Here is a 17,431-nt window from a genome sequence, read left to right on the forward strand (position 1 = left end):
TCACAGCCCTCGTCAAGGTCATGGGCTTCGCGCCTTTTATCTTGTTTCCTTTCATTGTGTACAGATTTAACTTCCTTGCTGGAAAGGGAGATCTTTCTCCACTCCACTGTCTTAAGATCATTTTATACTTCCTGGCTCTACCAACCCCTGACACTTAGCACAAACCCTGGAATGGGGTAGTTTTTAAATAAATATTTACTAAATTAAAACCATGTGTTAATTTCTCTTTTTCCCGCAAAAGACTGGTGTCTTGGAAACCCCACTCAATTTTTGTGGACCAGCTCCACCTCACCTCCTCCAGAAAGCCTTCCCTGGCAGGCTCCACCTCACCTCCTCCAGGAAGCCTTCCCTGGCAGGGCTCCTGACTCTTCTTGTTGGAAGCGTGCACACTCCCAAAGCCACTACAGCTGTCTCCCTGCAGCACTTACTGCAAGTTGACTGTGAAGTCCTGAGAACAGAAGCAGCGTCTTTGCTCATTTTCGTGTCACTCTCCCACCCTCCTTGAGCAGTACAGAGCCTGGTTCCTAAAGGGATTTAAATGAAGGAAAGATTCAAAGTAAATGAAAGAATACTTTGTGGCAAGGTTTAAATTTGGGAAAGTTTTCCAACCTGGACCTTAATTTAACCTTGAACTATGACCACACTCTACTCAGCTGTGAGGGATAGGTGTGCCCTCTTTAGAGGAGCCTCTTAGAAGCACATTTACTTAAAGACTGTCATGGCCAGCTCGGTGGCTCAAGCCTGTAATCCCAGCACTTTGGGAGGCCGAGGGGGGTGGATCACGAGGTCAAGAAATCAAGATCATCCTGGTCAACATGGTGAAACCCCTTCTCTACTAAAAATACAAAAAATTAGCTGGGCATGGTGGTGCGTGCCTGTAATCCCAGCTACTCAGGAGGCTGAGGCAAGAGAATTGCCTGAACCTAGGAGGCGGAGGTTGCGATGAGCCGAGATCGCGCCATTGCACTCCAGCCTGGGTAACAAGAGCGAAACTCTGTCTCAAAAAAAGACTGACATGAAGTCAAATGAATACGGAATCCTTGCCAAGAGCCTAGATTTCCATTCCCCAGTCCAAAGTGTTTACTGCCCCTTCACACAGCTATAATAGTACTTACAACATGTTTACAGAGCTAGACAGTTTACTAAATAGATTCAGATACCTTATTCCATTTGCTTCTCACAGCTGCCTGAATTAGGTGTCATTGCATTCCCACATGCCAAATATGGCATGAATGTTTGAACTCAGGTCTTTCAACCCAAAGTACATGCAAAGTTATCTTCAAAAGATAAATTCCCATAAAATACATAATAAAATGGTTATAACAAATAATAACCTTTCCATGATAGTTCCCTACACAGACAGTCACACACATGCACACATGTGTACAGACACACTCACAATTATCCCCTATATTAATTTCCTAGGGCTTCCATAACACATCACCATATACTGTGTGGCTTGAAACAATAGACACATTCTCTTACAGTTCTGGAAGCAAGAAGTCTGACATCAAGGTGTCAGCAGAGCCATGCTCTCTCCAAAGGGTCTAGGAAAGAACGCTTCATTGCCCTTCCAGCTCCCCGTATTTGCTGGCGATCCACGCCATTCCTTGGCTTGCAGATGCATCACTGCAATCTCTGACTCCATTTTCACATGGCTGTCTCCCCCGTGTCTGTGTCAAAATTTCCCTCTTCTTATAAGGGCCCATCCTAATCCAGTGTGGCCTCATTTAAACTTGATGGTAAGACCCAATTTTCTTTTTCTTTTTTTGAGACAAGGTCTGGCTCTATCACCCAGGCTGGAGTGCAGTGGCACAATCTCGGCTTACTGCAACCTCCGCCTTTCTGGCTCAAGAGATCTTCCCACATCAGCCTCCCAAGTAGCTGGGACTACAGGCACACACCACCATGCCTGGCAAATTTTTGTATTTTGTAGAGACAGGGTTTTGCCATGCTGGTCAGACTGGTCTCAAACACTTGAGCTCAAGCGATCTGCCTTCCTTAGTCTCCCAAAGTGCTGGGATTACAGGGGTGAGCCACCTCAACTGGCCAAGACCCTATTTTTGAATAAAGTCACATACACAGGTACTTGGGGCTAGGACTTCAGCATGTGTTTGGCAGACACAATTCAATGCACAGCTCCATAACCTGTCACCCACGGGAAAGTGAAGACATGAAAAAGAAACAGTGGCGTTGGAAAAGAGAGCCAACGACAACACTTGGGGGAGGCTAAGACGAGGAGAAAGATAAATAGATAGTGGGGATGGAGGGTGTATTCTCGAGGAAGGATCCAATTTGAATATCTGGCCCGGGAGACCAGAGAAAGGAGAAAGATGGTTCCAAAACATAAAAGACGAGAAAGCATGGCGGGAGTGAAGTCATTAGGAGGGTGGAAGAGCTGCTCTCTAGTGAGGGAGAGGAGCCACTCCACTCATGGGGAAATCCAGTGAAAACTGGGGCAAGTGTCAAGAGACAGAGGCCCACGGTGCTGAGTCCCTTCCCCTGCCAGAGCGGCCCCTTGAGGAGCCAGGGGTCTGTGAGCTCCCAAAGCATAGTCCCACTGAAATGTGAGGTCATGAAGTCATCTTGTCCCGCTTCCCAGACTTGTTCCTGCTGCATGTTTCCTACTCATTGTTGCTACCAACGCCCACCCGGTCACCCAACCTAGATGTTATCCTCAACTCTTTCTTCTTCCTCATTCTTACAGTCCTTGAGGTCCCAAACTCTTTGATGTTGGCACCTACAGCAGGACTCCACCCACCTTCCTCCCGCACTGTCTAGATCGGCCCTCACCTGGATTATGACAATGCCTTTCTCATCTCCCTGCCTCTGGACTTATTCTGCCCAATCCATCTTCCATTACCCGGGCCAAAGTCTATGCTTTTCTAAAATTTTATTTTGAAAATCCTCTGACAGATGATTGAATGAATTTTACAGTGACCATCCAAATACTCAACACCTAGATTTTATCATTAGCATTTTACTCTACTTGCGTTATCAAATATGTTTCCATTGATCCATTCCTTCATCCATCTATCCACCTTATAATTGTATGCATTTTAAAGTAAGTTGTAGATATTCAAATGATTTTTTAAAATATAATCTGGTCATGTTAGGACTTTTTGGACTTTCAATAATGCCTGACCCCCCAACCCCAGCCCAGGCTTCTCTAAAGGATAAAACCTGAACTCCACATTGGCGTGCCTTCAGCCTAACCCTTACCCCTACCTGCTTCCCATTTTTCACTCTAGAAAGGCCAAATTGCCTAAAATTCCCCACTCACCACACCGTTTACATCTCCCTGACCCGCTTTCATTGTTCCTTCTTCTTAGCTTGTCCTCAGCCTTCCAGGGCCTCAAATACCTCCGTCCCTGAAAGCCTTTCTTGATCCTCCTCTCTGACACTAGTTTAGGCACCTCCTCTATGAGCACATAGCAGTCCCCAGGGCACACCTTAATCACTGCACCAATCTCCACAACTCAAGATGGTCTGTTTCTGTGTGTTTCTCACCTCTACCCCAGCTGAGAGCTTCCTGAAAATCCAGGGATTCTGCTTTATTTGTCTATTGTCCTTGGCACCTAGAACCATCTGTGGCATGCGTGGGCGCTTCATAAATATTTGTTGAGTGAATGCATGACTGGTTCTGTCCTTTCTGCGAGTACCTCCTGCCTTTGTACCAGCTTCTCCCACACAGCATGGGGCCAGGTCTTCAATGTAGATCCCAGAGGGTTAAGAAGGAAGCAAAGAACACTGAGTGTTATCTGGGTTTTCCAGCCAAAGACCCCCCCAGGAACATAACTGCCATTGAACACGCTGGGTTCATTACTCCTTACAGCAAGGGAGAATGCACCCCACAGGGAGCGTGGGCCATCTCAAATAAGAGTGTTAGGAAAAAGCCTACGATAGGATTTGGGCTTTGGCTAGGTGATTTGGGGGGAGGTCTAAGGAAGTGGGGGTTTGTTGTAGATTAAAGCTGCTCAAAAGTAGAGCAGATTCTGTGAATGAATATCCAGATAAATATTTTCTGTAGGGAGGGGAGACTAGAATGAGGGGAAAACTGTAATTGGTAAAGAAGTAGCAAACATTTCTTTTAGCCAAGAGAAGGGGTGTTTGGTGTTTTGTGGGTGGCACAATGACCTTTTCATGGGTCTGTGCTCAGACAAACTTATGAAACAGGCTTGCTTTGTCTCACTTAATCAAGGTCCAAGAGTAAACTTGTCTGAGATTGGTATTCTGTAATATAGTTTATGCCTAATATGTGAATAACATGGTTTAGCTGTGAGGAAGTCTGGAGTTTATTTCCAAGGCATCCACCTCCAGAATCCAGGAGTACAATTTCAGGTCACATGGCTGACAGTTTCAGCCCCCTGTAGTCACAGACCCCTGGTCCAGGTCCCTGGTGGCTCTGAGTTGTGGGGAGGGAGGAGCTGCGACCTCTCTCAGGCATCTTCCTGGACATCCCTTGTTGCGCCAGGGCAAACAGTCTGCAGCTTGTTTTCTTGGCTGGCTGGTTTTGTTTGTTACCCTGCCTGGTATCACAGCCTTCTGGTGACTCTGGATCCTACTCATTTGAGCCCTGAGGAAAACCTATTAGATATGAATTCTTTGTTGGTTTTGTGACACTGGCCTCTGACTAGACGGGTTCAGCTCCCTGGACCCCAAGAGCCTTGTTGTCTCTGCTCCCTGCCTTCTAGGGTGATGATCTCACCCTTGCCCTCAGTTTCAGGGATCCAGTGACTCACTGCAGAATAAATCAACAGCACGGCAGATGCCTGGCACCCGAGGGCTCTGAGGACACTCGCTGAGGATGTGGGGCTGTGACCTTTTGTCCCTCAGTCCGGTGCTTCTGTCTGACTTCATGGTTCCCCTTTCCTGACAAAGCTTTTAATACTTCCTTCAAATCAGACAGCCCTGAAGTTGCTGCCTCCTGCCTTCATTATTCCTTTCTGCACAAGGCTGAATTAATTCTGTTCTGAAATATTTCTCATCCCTGCCCTACACACACATACTCACACAATGTGTGGGTTTCTTTTTCATGGCCTCTTGTCTTGTGCTTCTCTTCCTTTTGGTTCAAATCTGCATTTTTGTTTGTTTGTTTGTTTTTTGAGACAGAGTCTCACTCTGTTGCCCAGGTTGGAATGCAGTGGTGCAGTCTCAGCTCACTGCAACCTCAGCTTCCTAGGTTCAAGGGACTCTACTGCCTCAGCCTCTTAAATATCTGGGATTACAGGCACTTGCCACCATGCCTGGCTAATTATTTGTATTTTTAGTAGAGATGAAGTTTTGCCTGTTGGTCTGGCTGGTCTCAAACTCCTGACCTTGGGTGATCTCCCTGCCGCAGCCTCCCAAAGTGCTGGGATTACAGGCATGAGCCACCGCGCCAGCCAAAAGTCTTCTTTAGCTATGATCTTCCTGAATCCTAGTTTGATTTGGTGCTTCAGGACATGTTTCTGTGTATTTACATACATGGTTTTAAACACATAGAAATATATATGTGTTTATGTATTTTTGAAATAGCTATAGACCAAGGACAGTGGGAATAGTGAGGATATGTGTTTGTGGGACCAAGTGAGACTGTGGTTAAAAGAAAAAGCTGTATCTTTCACAACAGCAAATAAATAATAGATAATGCCTAAAATTAGAAGAGCAAATAGTAGTAATATAATGCTTGTATTTACAGATGTGAAGATGAACACCAAAAAAAAGAGTTGAAAGTAGTGGAGATGGGGGTGAGGGCTGCTATTTTTTTTTTTTTTTTGAGATGGAGTTTCACTCTTGTTGCCCAAGCTGGAGTGCAATGGCACGATCTTGGCTCACCGCAACCTCCGCCTCCTGGGTTCGGGCAATTCTCCTGCCTCAGCCTCCTGAGTAGCTGGGATTACAGGCACACGCCACCATGCCCAGCTAATTTTTTTTTAGTATTTTTAGTAGAGACGGGGTTTCACCATGTTGACCAGGGTGGTCTCGATCTCTTGACCTCGTGATTCACCCGCCTCGGCCTCCCAAAGTGCTGGGATTATAGGCTTGAGCCACCGCGCCCGACTGAGGGCTGCTATTTTAAAAAATTAACCCATCTAATTGTTTAACTTTTTATTTGCATGTGTAACTGCTATAAAAATCTTGAAAATAATCGAATTGTGTTCTGTGCTCCTTTCTTTCCCCTACCAGCCATGTCAAGATCTGTTGCCCACTCACTTCCTCAGCCCAGCTTTACACCCTTGCTTCCTGTCCTGCAACTTCGTTCCCAGGGTCCGGCCTTATGCAGCCCTCGGGGTGTCTCCTACCTGACTGCTCTCCTCCTGCCTCCAATCTGTTCCCCACCTGCAGCTAGAACAGTCTCTACAATCAGAGTATGTTTTGCTTCCACTTGAAAACTCTCTGAGACTTGCCTAGTGAAACAGGACTGAGTTCTGCCCTCAGTATGACCAGCTCCATGTCCCTCTCAGCGCCGGCCCCAGGCACGCAGCCCGCACCAGACCCAGATGTGCCTCCTTCTCTCGGCTGCCCTGGCTCTGTACTCCCTCTGACCAAAACCCTTCCCCTGTTGTGTTTCTTTACTGTGGATCACAATTTATAGTATATAATGTTCTGAACTGACTTTTTCTTTTAACCATGATCTTATAGATCTTCTCATGTCAACCCAAATAGGTCATCTTCAGTATTTTTGACTGCCACATGAATTAAATTACATAATGTATATAAAAGCATTTTGCATGCCATCTGGCATATAGAAAGTCTCAAGTATTTCCTTATATCATTGAAGCTCCCATTACCACAACATAAGGGCAAAACACCCTTTTCCTCCTGTAACACTAGAGTTGTAAGATTCTTCCTCAACCCTTATTAAGTGATGCACTGTACTTTTCAAAAGAAAATGGATTTTTTTTTTCATTGAGACAAGTCTTGCTGTGTTGCCCAGGCTGGTCTCTGACTCTTAGACAAAGTGATCCTCTTGCCTTAGCCTCCCAAAGTGCTGGGATTATAGGCATGAGCCACTGTGCCTGGCCCTATGCAATGGTTTTAAAGAGATCATGAATTACTTAATGTCACTGTTCTCCCCAATATTTCTTTAGCTTTTCCATCTAGTTCCCGACACATCCCTCTATTGTGGTTCTCAACTCCTCCGAGCTCTCCCACACACTCTGCTTCCTGGCTTTAGCCTGAAATACCCTCTGCCATCCCCTTCTACCACCCACTGGCGAAATGTTTCCTTTCTTCCCAGACATCCCCTATAAAAGCTTCCCTAGGCTGCCCTCTCCCAGAGGAGCCCTCAGCCTATGGGCAGCCCCACGCATGTCTGGTTTGCACCACCCATATCACTCCTTAACCACAAGGTCAGTCTTTTGAAAGCAGGCTGCCTTAGTATCTTCAGTGTTTAGCATATTGCCTGGCACATAAAAAGTGCCCCATATATGTTTGCTGGATGAGAATCCTCAACTTCTAAATGTTTAATCTCATTTTTCTATGTAATACACCACATACAGAAGCAGCTGCCACTGTGGTATAGAGGAGAATGTATTACTAGCTGTGCGATCTTGGGCAACTCACATCACCTCTCTGAGCCTCAGTTTCTTGATCTGTAAAATGGAGGTAATGATATCTATAATGAACTAATGATGAAATAAAATACATGAAGATGCTCTAAAAATGTAACAAGTGTTATTATTAGTCTTTCTTCAACCTCATTTCAAACTTTCCATAGTTCTGACAAAATCCTTTCCTCAGGCCCAGCCCCTTCTGTAAGATAATGTCTCTCCTCCCCACTCCTGGTCCTCATTCCTTTCTGGTGCTGTTGCTTCGCCCTCCCATTCCCTTCCCCCGACTTAGTCAGTCTTGCCTTGATCTTGTCTAATTTCTCTTCAGTGTCGACTTCTCTGAAGCCTTTGCCTTTCTCCTTTCAGAGCAGCTCTATCTTCACAGCTTCCTAGAAGCGATCCCAAGGGCTTTTATGGGTTCCTTTTCATCTGCTTCCTTGAAGCTCCTCCCTGCTCCTCCTGGGGTACATGCCACCCCGGGGGCAGGGGAGCCTGGCATGGGCGTGGATACCTGTACCAAGCGCTGGTTTCAAGGACGCTCACAAAGGTGCTCAGAGATGGCAGATAAAAGGGCTCGAGATACCATGCTCTGTGCAGGGAGGGGCTGGATGTGCGGAGCCAGAGAGTCCAAGGCAGGTCCCGGGGCCAGTTTTCCTTCCAGAGATTCAGGGCAGGGCAGAACAGAGCTGGAGGGGTGTGTTTGGGAGATGGGGAGGTAACATCTGAGGCTCAGGAGGCAGTCAGAGGGAGTGGCTCCTGAACTAATTGGCAGGCTGGATGCCAGCAGCGTGCCGGTGATGTTTTGGTGACTGGTCACCAGAGGAGAGGAAGGAAGGGAGGGAGGGACAGTCTGTCATGTGGGCCAAGACCCAGAGGCACACGGGGTCTGCTGTCAGCTGGCTCTCAGCTCGTCAGGCTTTTCTAGGTCACTCTGCGTTGCTGCCTCCCTCACTGGGTTCCCCTGCTCTGCCTTGTGCTGCCTTTCACGCCTCTGGCTTGGTTTCTCTGACTCACAGTCCACGTCCCGGACACTCTCCTCATGTCCCTGCCTCCCTGGCAGTCGGGGCTCTGACACTGTTGGGGAAGAAGCACTTGAGGCCCAGCAGGCAGCTTTGACCTCCATCCTGCATGGGCCCCAGTCTCCTCCCTGTGCCTGGAACGTGACACAGGCTCCTGGAGGAGCTAAGAAAGTGTCAAATCCTTAAGGATTTGAAATTACAAAATTACAAAATTATTGTTGTGTTAATATGAACTATTCTTGTTCTTTCTGTTTCTGCCACCACTCCTAATGTCAGATTCACTTGCACTGGTCTGCACAGTTCACAGCACTGCTGGATGGCCAACGGGCCTCCTGACTTCACACGTCCAACATGCCACCCCTGATCTCCCTGCCAGGCCAGCTCCTCACAGTTCTTCCCATTGCAGTCACTGGCAGCCAAATTCGTTAGTGCTTCCTGCCTTCTCCTTTGCCCTCACACCCCAATGCAGAAACTTGTGTTCAGAAATCAGCCCCTTCCTACCACATCCAATCCCTGCCAGAGACTCAGCTCACCCAGTACTGAAGAAAGTCCTGACAGTGACTTCTCTGACTTCCTGCTCCACGCCTAGGCTCCCTCTGCTCCAGCCGCATGGACTTATGTTAAATCCCAAACACATCAGCAACTTCAGCTTCACAGCCTTTGCCTCTGCCTTTCCTTTCATCTGGATGATCCTTCTTTCAGGTAAGCACTTGATGACTTTTCTCACCACCTTCAAAAGTCTTTGCTCGAACAGAACCTATTGAAATTGTAACTCTGCCTACTCCATCCAGCACTGAGGAAGGCCCATCTTCTGAAGTGATATTTAAGGTGAGACCTGAGAGATGAATAAGATCATGATGCACGGAGAACAGAGAAGAGAAAGGCATTGCAGGCGCAGGTGATAGCTTTACATCAAACTAGAGGCAAGAACAATTTCGGCTAATTTAAGTGAAGTTGGCACATAATGATCTGGGAGTGAAGATGGTACGAGATAATAATGAAGACTTAGTTGTGGAATAAGCAAGAGTGCAATGGGGCAGACCCAGGGCCACTACTTGCTAACGGCATTCCCTGGAGTTGCATAAGGCAGTCATCCCAAAGAGAGAAAACTATGCCAGTATTTGTATCTTTCTTCCCAGTTATACGTTGCTTCGTCATACCTGCCATACATTCCACTTACTTATTTGTTATGAGCTGTTTTCCTGACTGCAGTGTAATTCCCATGAGGGCAGGTTCCTGTCTGCGTGATCTCCACTGAGTCCCTGGCTTCCAACACTATCTGGCACATAGTAGGTCTTTAATCAGTATTTGTTGAATGAATAAATATAAATTACTTTTTCATTCCTAAAACAATTTTTTGATGCAAGTATAATTGTTTTCACTTTATAGTGTTTCTAAGTCTTGTCAATGTTCCTTCATACTGTATAATTTCTTATCCGGTTTAGTCAAAATCGGCAAGGCTTCAGTTTTTTTCAATTTAAAATGAGTTTGTACTAAGGGATTGCCCATTTGCTGGGTGGTGATGCCGGCTCCTTCCTCCAGGGCCTTCCCTGCTGCTTCAGTTCTTTTCCCTCTTCCAGCCTCACCTCTTCCTGGGGTCTGGACAACAGAGGTTAAGTGGTTTAAAGGCCACTGGGAGACTGTGGATCACAGAAGCACGGGAATTCTTTCCGTTTCTAGCTGCCTACACTCCATCCATCTCAGGCTGAGGCTCCGATTCTGTTGAGGAAATAGGATGACTACAAAGCTAAAAGAAAGGACAGAGAATTCGAAAGAGAAAATGATGAAGGGGAAGACAGGGAGGAAGGAGAGAAGGACAGGGCAAACAGGTCTCAGTGCATGTTGGGGGACATTCTGCAGAGAGGAGAGGCATTGTGGACTGTTGTCCAGCTGAAACAAAACAGCTCATCACTTTGTCCTTACCCCCTCTCTTGTGATCCCATCTCAACATCCAAAGCTCATCAAGAATGTCGCCCATTTCTGTAACAGCACATTTGCAATTACACGGTTGTCCATTCCAAAAATTAGAAATTCATCTTTGATTTTCTCCTCCCTCATCACCCAAAGGCCACTTCAAAATTTCTGTCAATTCTATCTACAAAATGCACTTTAAATTGGGCTGCTCATTTTCATTTTCTTTTTTTGAGATGGAGTGTCGCTCTCTCTCCCAGGCTGGAGTGCAGTGGTGCGATCTCGACTCACTGCAACCTCCACCTCCTGGGTTTAAGCGATTCTCCTGCCTCAGCCTCCTGAGTAGCTGCGACTACAGGCACCTGCCACCACACCCGGTTAATTTTTGTATTTTTAGTAGAGATAGAGTTTCAGCATATTAGTGAGGCTGGTCTCGAACTCCTGACCTCAGGCGATTCACCTGCCTTCGCCTCCCAAAGCGCTGGGATTATAGGCCTCTCTGCTGGCCACCACTCCTGGCTGGACTGCTCATTTTCAGCTCCACTGGAGCCCACTAACTCAAGCCATCATCCTTTCTCACCTAAATTACTGGCATAGTTTTCTCTCTTTGAGATGATGGCCTTATACAACTCCGGGAATGCAATTCGCATGTAGTAGCCCTGGGTCTCCCCCATGGCACTCTTGCTTATTCCACTACTAAAACTTAAGATTTCACTTGCTCTGGTCTCTGCCTAAGTCTTCATCATTATCTTCTGCCCTCTTCCCTCTCAGCTCATCATGTGCCAACTTTGCTTAAATTAGCCCAAATTGGTTTTGCCTCTAGGTTGATGCAAAGCCGTTGTCTGTGCCTGGAATGCCCTTGTCTCCCCTCGCTGCACGATGATCTCTTATTCATGTCTCAGGTTTCCCCTTAAATATCACCCCGGAGGATGGGCCTTCCTCAATGTCCCCATTTAAATTAAGGACTTCTGCTCTCAGTCTCTGTGCTGGATATTTGTCAAGATGTCAGATTTACCAAATAAAAGTACAGGATGTCCATTTAAATCTGAATTTCAGATAAATCATAAGCAATTATTTAGTACAAGTATGCCCCATACAATATTTGGGAGATATTTATATCAAAAACTCATTGTTTATCTGAAATTCAACTTTAACTGGATGTTCTGTATTTTATCTGCCAACCCTACATATGTAGATTGACTTCATTTCCCTCTGTTGAAGAGACTGAAAAGTAAAAACTCTATTTTTCAGAATTTTTGGAGCTAGGATCTGGACATGAATTAAGTCCTTCCAACTAAACGTATGTGTATAAGATTTGAAAGGCAAAAGTGAGGTGGAGGCCATTTTCCTACAGAAGAGCGTGGATGAGCCCCAGTAGATATGAGATGTGCATTGGGCAGCTGGGCTAGTGGCCGCTATGCCAGCGGCCCAGCATTACTGACCTATGGTGATTGACCTTGAAGCCAAGAGTCCAGTTAGGACGTCCTGACTTCTTCTTTTCTTTCTTCTTCTTCTTTTTTGAGACAGGATCTCTCTCTTTCACCAGGCTGGAGTGCAGTGGCATGATACTGGCTCACTGCAACCTCCACCTCCCAGGTTCAAGTGATTCTCCTGCCTAAGCCTCTTGAGTAGCTGGAACTACAGGTGCGTGCCTCCATTCCCGGTTAATTTTCTTATTTTTAGTAGAGACAGGGTTTTACCATGTTGGCCACGATGGTCTCCAACTCCTGACCTTGTGATCCGCCCGCCTTGGCCTCCCAAAGTGCCGGGATTACAGGTATGAGCCACCGCACCTTGTCGACATCCTGACTTCTTTTTTTTTTTTTTTTGTATTTCTTAAGCCCTTTATTTCAACCCTACTGCAAAAACGAAAGAACACATGGACACAGGGAGGGGAGCACTACACACTGGGGTCCGTTGGGGGGAAATGGGGGAGGGGCGGGGGAGTGGGGAGGTGGGAAGAGATAGCATGGGGAGAAATGACAGATACAGGTGAGGGGACGGAAGGCAGCAAAGCACACTGCCAAGTGTGTACCTATGCAACAATCTTGCATGTTCATCACATGTACCCCAAAACCTAAAATGCAATTAAAAAAAAAAAGACATCCTGACTTCTAATCCTCCAGCCCTTTCAATGATTTTCTTATCATTTAGTTCTCTGCATTAAGTCCCTTGCTCCTTAAAATACCTAGAGTGATTTCCCTTCCTGTCCGGAGGTTTACCTGATACAGTTCTCCTGCTCTTGTACTTCCACAGGTTCACTCTGTGATTGTTTAGGATCTCTGCTGGCCACAGACTCAAAGCTGCCTAAGGGCAGTATCCGTTAAACATCATTATACCCCAGTCTTGCTGTGCATGAACTTCTCAGTTACCTCTCTTTCTTGTAGAGCTGGGCTTTGACTCTAGACATATCATGCGTGCTCAGTGAATATTTTTTTAATTGAAATAGGTGCCTAAAAGACAGGAAGAAACCTGCTTCTGCATTCTTGAGGGATGAGGATCATAAAGTTTTCCTTACTTACACACCAGCTAGATCATCTCTCTGGGTATCAATTTTCTTATCCATATTATAAGGGCTAGACTACACATTGTTAGTGTCCCTTTCAACTCCAACATTCTACAAATCTATGATTCTTTGAAGTCTTTGATAGAGGTGAAAGGCAGAGCCAAATTAGCCATATTTGGTGCACTTACTAGAGACCCTTGTACGGGTTAATAAATAACTTGTTTGGGAAAACTTATTCTCCCTGGTGGGGAAGTGGACATGGAAATTCGATGATCATCTTGAATGTGAATAATGTGAAGGGGGATGTTAATTAGAAAAGAAAACTGAGAGAAAAGACTACTAGGACAAAATGAGCCCCAAAATACGCATATCAGGCTGAGTGTGGCAGCTTATGCCTATAATCTCAGCTCGTTGGGAGGCCAAGGTGAGAGGATTGATTGAAACCAGGAGTTTGAGACCAGCCTGCTCTAAAAGCAACCAATCAATCAACTGGACCATGTAAATACCACACTTAAGGCTCCTTAGTGGCACTCCTCTACTCTTAGAGTAGTCCTTATCCTGGTCCCTAAGGTCCCACACAGCTTGGCTCTTAGTACCTTTTCAATCTCACATCAAGCCATTGTCATCACACTTCATACATCTTCAAGAGCTTTCCCACTTCAGAGGTGCTACATCTGCTGTTGTTGCTGTTGAGAGGGCTCTCCCCCAACTCTTGTCACTGCCAGCTCCCTCTCATCAGTCACCTCCTCAGAGGAGCTTTTTCTAACATCCTATTAAATGTAGTACACACCTCCTCCAGTTAATTCCTGTTATATTACCACTTTGTGTTCTTCAAAGCACTGATCACAATCTGTAATTACCTTGTTAATTTATTTGTTTACTTGCTTATTGTTGGCCTTTTTCAATGGAATCTAAATTTCCAGAGGACAAGGGACTATGGCCGGCTTGTTCTCCACTGTCCGTAACTCCCAGAACAATGCATGGTACATAGTAGGTGCTTAGTAAATAGATGTTGAATAATTAAGTGAATGGATAAGTGAATGCACAACACTTAAAAGGAAACTGCTAAGGGCTTGGTGAACAAGAAGGCCTTGAGAAAATTGAGCAGAGAAGAACGAATAGTGAATGTTTAAGGGAGAATTTAAATGATGGATAGAAATATTAGTGACATTGAGAGGTAGGTTGTTAGAAGGAAACAGAACAAGTGAGCACCTAGGATGGACTTGAAGGATGGGCAACATTTCAGAGAAACTGTTAGCCCTGAGCAGAGATTTAAAGGGAGAGAAAGGAAGGAGAATTCCAGGAGGGACAGAAAAGAGAAAGTAAGTCTCAAAAGAAAGAAATTCATATTTAAGGAAAAGAATACAGACTTCGGAGCCAGGAGGTTTGAATCTCAATCCTGGCTCTTGCCATGCTGTTTGAGCCTCGTCAAATCCCTTACCATGCCGGAATCCCAGGGGGCTCACTGTAACATGGCTGGACTCGGTCTCGCAGCTGTTATAGGGTTAAAGGAGAGAATGGACTATGAAGGTGACATTTCTGTATCGTGGTCATGTATTTGCGTGTCAGGGTTAATTGGATTGATCTGGCTGGATCTTCTTCCTCTAGCTCTGCCTCAAGCCAGTCCTCCTAAAACTGCCTTCCCCATCAGGGCTAGTTTTACTCAGTGTCCTTGGAGCAGTTGCTTAGGAAAACTGCTCTGCTCTGATAGAATTTCCAGTTACGTGAAAGCACATTGTAAACATCCAAGTCCTTAAAAAATGAGTCATTACAGAAACAATCAAGATTGAAGAAAATCTTTGGGAAGCATAGTGACTATGAACTGAGAAAAAATTATGATCTCTTTCATTTGGATTTCTTACTTCCAAGGCCTTCTTTTCCCAATCCAGAGATGCTTCACATTCTTTGCTCAGACCTTTTCACTTCTCTTCCACTCAACACAACCTTCCTTTCATTCATAGGTCACTGCCTCCTGGAAGACTTCCTGAAATCATTCCCACTTGTCCTTCAATATGTCAACAGAATCCTCGCTCACTCTCCCCCCATCACTGCACCTTTATAATTTGGTAATGACAGATTTAAGTTGACGATGGATACACCTTATCTGCCGTATTACACACCCTAATTCATTAGTGGTAAATTTTGTTGATGAATGGGTACACTTTACCTGCCTTATCACACTTCCTAAGGGCAGGGACCATGACCGTCCTCTCATTAGTTTCCCAAACACCTCTTCATACTTCTCTCTCCCTCTTGAAAGATTCTAAAAACTTGCAGGGTTTTGAAAAGCATGAGGATGTTACTAACATGGAGGAGACACAATGAAGGATAAATAAAAGGAGAGAAGACAGAAGAGGAAGAGGAGAAAAGAAAGGGATGGGTCAAGACCTCTCCCACCTCTAACATTCCCTAGTGCCATGCATGGGCATCAAGCTGCCACACTCCACAACACCACAAGTAGGAATCCTGGAAGGAGTCGGAAAGGGGAGGCACCGACATTAAGGAAGGAAGATGTGGATCCTAGCAGAGAGACAGGATGCCATCATGATCAACTGGAGCAAGCAAAGCCAAGCCGACACACATAAAATCACACCCGCCCTTCCAGCTCTCTGGAAATAGAATGAATTTGGAAGGTAATTAGGGGATCAAGTTTAGAGTTGTTAGGGATTATGGAAAGGGAGGGAGAAATTATTGACAAGTGAGATGTTCCCTGGCAGAGTCTGTCTCCAAATGCCTTTTCCCTTACTGGTGTCCTGGAACCATTAGGTATGAACTCATTGTAACCAGGACGTAAAGGCTGAGCTGATGCTTTGTTAGCAGGATCCTCATCATCTGGGTATGGAAGGCAAACGACAACTAGTCACGAGCTTCCTAGCCAGACTGAGTACCATATGTCTCACATCACATGAGCGTTTCCCAGCACTGTGCCTGGCATATGTCAGTGAGGCATGACTACTGATTGAGAACGATCCGAAGGTCTAAGCAGTCACTCAAATGACCCTCTCACATTGTCCAATCAGTAATGAGCAATTCAACAACTGGGCCTAAGTTTATCAAGACTCACTGTGTGCCAGGTGCTGTTCTAGGTGCAGGGAAAGCAGCAGCGAACACGAAGGTTAGTTCTGTTGGATAGAGACAGACAAAAAGTCGATAAGTAGGTTATTGCAGATAGTAATAAATACCAGGAAGATACTAAATCTGGGTACAGAGATAGTGAATGCCTTTGAGAAAGACTACTTAAGATACATGTGGTAAAAGAAGTCCTCTCTGAATGTTACCTTTGGGTTGAGACATGAGTGAGAAAATGGAGAAAGCCATGTGAAGCTCTGAAGGAGCAGAGGCCCAAGCAGAGGGAGCAGCGAGTGCGAAGGCGCCACAGCCACACCAGCAGTGGCGTGCTCAGGGAACAACAAGGAGAAGGCGCTGCAGCCAGAGCATAAGGAGCAAAATGGAGTGACAGCTGTCATTCAAGGCCATGGCTTCCCTGTTAGCTAAACACTGAAACCACCTGGAAAGCTTATCAAAGTCCTGACATCTGGGACCCATCCCCGGAGTGTCTGTTTAATTGGTCTGAGGTGTCACTTGCACATCAGGAATTTTAAAGTCTCCCAGATAATTCTAACGTGCAAATGAAGCTCTTAACCACTGACAAGCTCATGAGGGCCATGGCAAGCCACCTGGGTTGGTGACAATTGAGGTTCTTGAGGAGACTCAGGAACATTTCTCTAGTACTTCAAGCCCAGATCCAAAAAGGTCCTGAGAGGCCTTGGAGTCGGGGATAAGCCAGGACAATGAAGTAATCCAGAGGAAAAGAGACAACAGGAGACCGCCAAGAAGGTCAAGAGAGGCAGAGAATCCAGATAATGTGACAAATTGGAAGGTGCGACAACAGAGAGTGGGAATAGATGCAGACAGCCAGAGACAGGAGGAGAAAAGGCAACCTCGCGTAATGATACTGTAACAAATTACCAGAAAAGTAGGGGCTTGACACAATACGCATTTGTTACTTTATTATTCTGTAGTTCAGAGTATGAAATAAGTTTTACTGGGCAAAAATCAAGGTGTCAGCAGTGCTTGGTTCCTTCTGAATGGTCTGCTGGAGACTCCATTCCTTCATCTTCTGCAGCTTCCAGAGGCCCTCCACTTCCTTAGCTTACGGTTTCCAGCCACAGTCTCCAAAGCCAGCCATGTCAGGCCGATCACTTCTCTTGCTGCTCTCTCTCTGGTTCTCCTCATCAGCCTTGGTCCTCCACTTTTAAGGACGGTTGTTATTACATCGGACCCATGCGGATAATCTGGAATAAACTCCTTACTCTATACTCAACTAATTAGCAATCTTAATTCCACCTGAGAGCTTAATTCTCCTTTTCCATATAAGGTAACATATTCACAGGTTCCAGGAATTAGGATGTAGACAACTTTGGGGGACCACTATTCCTCTTACAAAATAGATTTTGGTC

Source organism: Saimiri boliviensis, chromosome 4 (assembly GCF_048565385.1).
Source record: "Saimiri boliviensis isolate mSaiBol1 chromosome 4, mSaiBol1.pri, whole genome shotgun sequence".
NCBI lineage: Eukaryota > Metazoa > Chordata > Mammalia > Primates > Cebidae > Saimiri > Saimiri boliviensis.